The sequence below is a fragment of the Erinaceus europaeus genome, chromosome 9 (assembly GCF_950295315.1).
Source record: "Erinaceus europaeus chromosome 9, mEriEur2.1, whole genome shotgun sequence".
In the NCBI taxonomy this organism is placed as follows: Eukaryota; Metazoa; Chordata; class Mammalia; order Eulipotyphla; family Erinaceidae; genus Erinaceus; species Erinaceus europaeus.
The window spans coordinates 71,510,958-71,516,500 of NC_080170.1; the positions used below are offsets into that span (position 1 = coordinate 71,510,958).

General features: G+C 38.2%; 1 pseudogene; it reads right to left on the reverse strand.

Moving 5' to 3' along the window:
• Window positions 1-250: 250 nt before the first annotated feature.
• LOC132540448 (cytochrome b-like) lies at window positions 251-1,604 on the reverse strand (annotated as a pseudogene).
• Between the last annotated feature and the right edge of the window lie 3,939 nt (window positions 1,605-5,543).

The following is a 5,543-nucleotide window of genomic DNA, read 5'->3' on the forward strand; positions in this document are numbered from 1 at the left end:
AGCTCCTTGTGTATAGTAATAGTAAGTTTGTTCACCCTAGTGCACCAACAATAGTTAATTCCGATGGTAACTATTACATATCTATATGTTACATATCTATCTATATACTTATAATATATGTATATTCAGGGAATAGTTTAAGTAAGAATATCAGCTTTGGGTGTTGATGGTAGGACTGTAGTCTTTTCCTTGAGTGTCTCAGGAGGGTGTATTCCCACTTCTTTGGTTTACCAAACCAGTGTATTAATATTTATACTACAAAGACTCTTCATTTAAGTATATAGTTTTCGATAAGGCCAATTAAAGGTATTAAGATAAGACTAGAAAAGAAGTAATAAATTGAAGCTACTTGGCCAGTAATGATATATGGGTCTTCTACAGGTTGGCTTCCGATTCAGGTAAGAATTATTAGGTCTGATACTAGTAGTCAGAAACCACATTGACTTAGAGGTCAAAATGCTATACTTCGTTGTTTTGAAGTATGTAGGGAAGGTATAATAAATAAAATAAAGATAGATATGAATAATGCTAAGACACCCCCTAATTTGTTGGGGATTGATGGAAGAATTGCATATGCAAATAGAAAATATCACTCAGGTTTGATGTGTGGGGGTGTATTTAAGGAGTTAGCAGGGGTATAATTGTCTGGCTCACCTAAAAGATCTGGGGAAAATAATGCTAATATTATTTAAACAAAGATTAATGAGGCTATTCCTAGAATATCTTTTATAGTATAATAAGGGTAAAATGGAATTTTGTCAGATTCTGAAATAATTCCTGTAGGGTTATTAGAACCAGTTTCATGAAGGAATAATGGGTGGATTATTATGAGGGCAGTAATAATAAATGGGAGAATAAAGTGAAAAGTGAAAAAACGGGTTAGAGTAGCTTTATCTACTGAAAATGCTCCTCAAATTCATTGTACTAGATCTGTTCCAATATAAGGAATAGCAGTTAATAAATTTGTAATGACTGTAGCTCCTCAAAAGGATATTTGTCCTCATGGTAAAATGTAACCCATGAAAGCTGTAGCTATAGTAGCGATTAACAAAATAATTCTGATATTTCATGTTTCTGTAAATATATAGGAATCATAATAAAGACCTCGATCAATATGTAAGAAAAGACAGATAAAAAAATATGGAAGCCCCATTAGCATGAATATAGCAGTTTAATCAACCATAATTTACGTCTCAACATATATGGGTGACTGATGGAAATGCTTTTAGTGTATATGATATATAGTGTATAGCTAGAAATAGGCCTGTAGTAATTTACATAATTAGACATAAGCCTAGTAAAGAACCGAAATTCCATCAAGAAGAGATATTTGATGGGGTAGGTAAATCAATGAAAGAATTATAAAGAATTTTTATTAGTGGGTGAGTTTTTCATAGATTTAGCATTATATTCTTGTAGTTGAATTACACAAATGTTTTTTCATATCATAGGTCATGAGATTACTATCGTGCAAGATTTATGATAAACTATTTAGTATTATTATTTAGTCTAATTTTTAATGGGATTCGTAGGATTTTCTTCTTTTTTTATTTAAGAAAGGCTAAATTAACAAAACCATAGGGTAGGAGGGGTACAACTCCACACAATTCCCACCATCCAATCTCCATATCCCACCCCCTCCCCTGATAGCAGTCCCACTCTCTATCCCTCTGGGAGCATGAACCCAGGGTCATTGTGGGTTGTAGAAGGTGGAAGGTCTGGCTTATGTAATTGCTTCCCCGCTGAACATTGGCGTTGACTGGTCAGTCCATACTCCTAGTCTGCCTCTCTCTTTCCCTAGTAGGGTGGGTCTCTGGGGAAGCAGAGCTTCAGGACACAGTGGTGGGGTCTTCAGTCCAGGGAAGCCTGGCCGGCATCCTGATGACATCTGGAACCTGGTGTCTGAAAAGAGAGTTAACATACAAAACCAAACAAATTGTTGAGCAATAATAGACCCAAAGCTTGCAACAGTGGAGAGGAAATGTTAGGGGGATACTCACTGCAAACTCTAGTGTACTTCTGCTTTCAGGTATATATTTTGTAGTAGTTTATGGATACGTGTGAACATATGCTCTCTCTCACAGTAATTGGTGTATATCTAGGTTTTGGGACTTTGTTAGAAAGTGAACCACCTGAGATGGAATTAAAGTATACTATGAAAGGAAAGGTCTCACCTGAGTAATGGAGCTGAAGGGTTGTCATTCCACACGTGAAGTCTCTGGACTCAGTCTGAAGTGAAGCATGTTGAGTTGGCAATTGTTGTGTTGATTAGGTTGTGATCGGCAGATGCAATATTATTTGATATGGATTGGGAGAGGCATACGGGAAAGTGGGCCCTATCCAAGAGTTCCAAAACTGGGGGAAGTAGAGGCTCTGTAGTGGAGATGTGAGGTTCCTGCTGCCATAGGGTTCCAAAAGACAATTGATAGTTAATGTTATGATCACATTATTTGGTAATTGGGTTAACTTTGAAAAGTCCTTTTGTTAGGGTTTGCTGTACAGTACACAGTATCTTATATATAGCTGTGCTATTGGTTGCTTCTGATCTACTTGGTCTAGGATTTTGAGAGAGTCCGCAAAATCAAATACACAGCCTATGTATTAAAAAGATTCAGTCTGTGTTTTAAAAAACTTCGAGACATACAATTAATTTTACTAGGAGCATACATAAACACCATTCCAACCACCAAAAGACTGTGACCCATCCCTCCCAGCCACTCCCACCCCCCCACTGGGCCAGAAAGCTGCATGTCTACCCCTCATCACAGGGTTTTTACTTTGGTGCCCTACTTACAATTTGGTCAGGTCCTGCTTTTAGTTTCCCTTTCAGATCTTCTTAGTCAACTTCTGTTGATGAGTGGGATCATCCCATACTCATCTTTATCTTTCTGACTTAGCTCACCTGACATAATTCCTTCTAGCTCTGTCCAAGATGGGTCAGAGAAAGTGGGTTCATTGTTCTTGATAGCTGCTAAGTATTCCACTGTGTATATATACCACAGCTTTCTCAGCCACTCATCTGTTGTTCCGCACCTGGGTTGCTTTCAGGTTTTAGCTATTAGGAATTGTGCGGCTATGAACAAAGGCGTACACACCTCTTTTTGGTTGGGTGTTATGGAGTCCTTGGGGTATAATCCCAGGAAAGGAATTACTGGATCATATGGAAGGTCCATTCTTAGCCTTGTGAGAGTTTTCCAGATGGCTCTCCACAGAGGCTGTACCAATTTACATTCCCACCAGCAATGCAGAAGGGTTCCTCTGTCCCCACAACCTCTCCAGCATTTGTTGCTGCTGTCCTTTTTGATGTATGCCATTCTTACAGGAGTGAGGTGGCATCTTAGTGTTGTCTTAATTTGCATTTTTCTGACAATCAGTGACCTAGAACAGTTTTTCATATGTTTGTTAGCCTGTTAGATCTCCCCTGAGGTGAATGTTTTGTTCGTATCCTCTACTCATTTTTGGATGGGGTCATTTGCTTTTTTGGCGCTAAGTTTGCTGAGCTCTTTATATATTTTGGTGATTAGTTTCTTGTCTGTTATGGCATGTGAAGATCTTCTCACATTCTGTGAGGGGGCTCTTTGTTTAATAGTTTCTTTGGATGTGCAGAAGCTTTTCAATTTGATGTTGTCCCAATGGTTTGTTTCTGCGTTAGTCTTCCTTGCAATTGGGTTTGATTCATCAAAAATGTCCTTGAGGTGTAGGAGGGAAAGTGTTTCACCAATGTTTTCCTCTAAGTATTTGATTGTTTCTGGTCTGACATCCTGGTCTTTGATCCATTTGGAGTTGATTTTTGTTTCTGGTTAGATAAACTGGTTCAATTTCATTCTTCTGCATGTTACAACCCAGTTGTCCCAGCCCCATTTATTGAAGAGAGCCTCCTTTTTCCATTTAATCCTTTGGGCCCCCTTATCAAAGTTTAGATGTCCATAGGTGTGGGGAATTATTTCTGGGCTTTCACTTCTGTTCCACTGGTCTGTGTGCCTATTTTTGTTCCAGTACCATGCTTTTTTGATGAGGATGGCTTTATAATATAGTTTAATGTCTGGGAGTGTGATGCCTCCATTTCTGTTTCTTTTCCTCAAGATGCTTTTGGCAATTCTAGGTGTTTTCAGGTTCCAGATAAATGATTGTAGTGTTTGTTCTATTCTCTTAAAGGAGCTTGGAGTAACTTTGATGGGTATTGCATTAAATTTGTATATGGCTCTGGGGAGAATATTCATTTTAATGATATTTATTCTTCCAATCCATGAGCATGGGATATCTTTCCATTTCTTTATATCAGTTTCTATTTCCTTGAGTAGCGACTGAATACTTTTCAGTATACAAGTCTTTCACTTCTTTGGTCAACTTGATTCCTAGGTATTTGATTGATTTTGCTGAAACAGTAAATGGGAGTGATTTCTGGATGTCTTCTTCAGATTTAATGTTTCATAAAGAAATGCCACTGATTTTTGTACATTGATTTTGTAGCCTGATACTTTTCTGTATTGCCTCATAATTCCCAGTAGTTTTCTGCTGGAGTCTTTAGGTTTTTCTATGTATACTATCATATCATCTGGAAATAGTGAGAGCTTGACTTCTTCCCTTCCAATCTGTATTATTTTGATTTCTTTCTCTTGCCTGATTGCTATGGCAAGAACTTCCAATACTATGTTGAGGAGTAACAGGGACAGTGGACAGCCCTGTCCAGTCCCTGATTTGTGGGGCAATGCTTTCAGCTTCTTTCCATTGAGTATGATGTTGGCTGTAGGTTTGCTATATATAGACTCCACTATCTTGAGAAATTTCCCATCTATTCCCATTTTTGTAGAGTTTTGAGCATGAATGGGTGTTGGATTTTGTCAAAGGCTTTCTCTGCATCTATTGAGATAATCATGTGGTTTTTGGCTTTGCTATTATTGATGTGGTGAATGACATTGATTGACTTACGGATGATGAACCGTCTTGCATTCCTGGGATGAATCCCAAATGGTTGTGATGAACAGTCTTTTAAATATGCTGCAGTATCCATTTGGCCAAGATCTTGTTTAATATTTTGGCATCTATGTTCATCAGAGATATTGGTCTGTAGTTTTCCTTTTTTTTTTTCTCTCCTAATCAGCTTTTGGTATCAGGGTGATATTGGCTTCATAGAAGGTGGAAGGGAGTATTCCTGTTTCTTCAATCTTATGGAAAAGCTTAAGAGGTATGGGTACTAACTGTTTCCTGAAAGTTTTGTAGAATTCGTTTGTGAGGCCGTCTGGTCCAGGACTTTTGTTGTTGGGGAGGTTCTTAATAACGGTGTCAATTTCTTTGTCTGTGATTGGTGCATTTAGATTTTGTAGTTCTTCTTGGTTCAGTTTTGGAAGGGCATATGTTTCTAGGAATTGTTCCATTTCTTCCAGATTCTGTAGCTTGGTCGCTTATAGTTCTTCATAGAAGTTTCACATGATTCGCATGGTGTCCTACACCAAAGTCAAGGGCTCAGAGGAAGGAGGAGAAGAGTCTTGAGGTCCTGGTGCATGATGGTCGAAAAGTTGGTAGTGAGAGTGTCAAGAGCACAT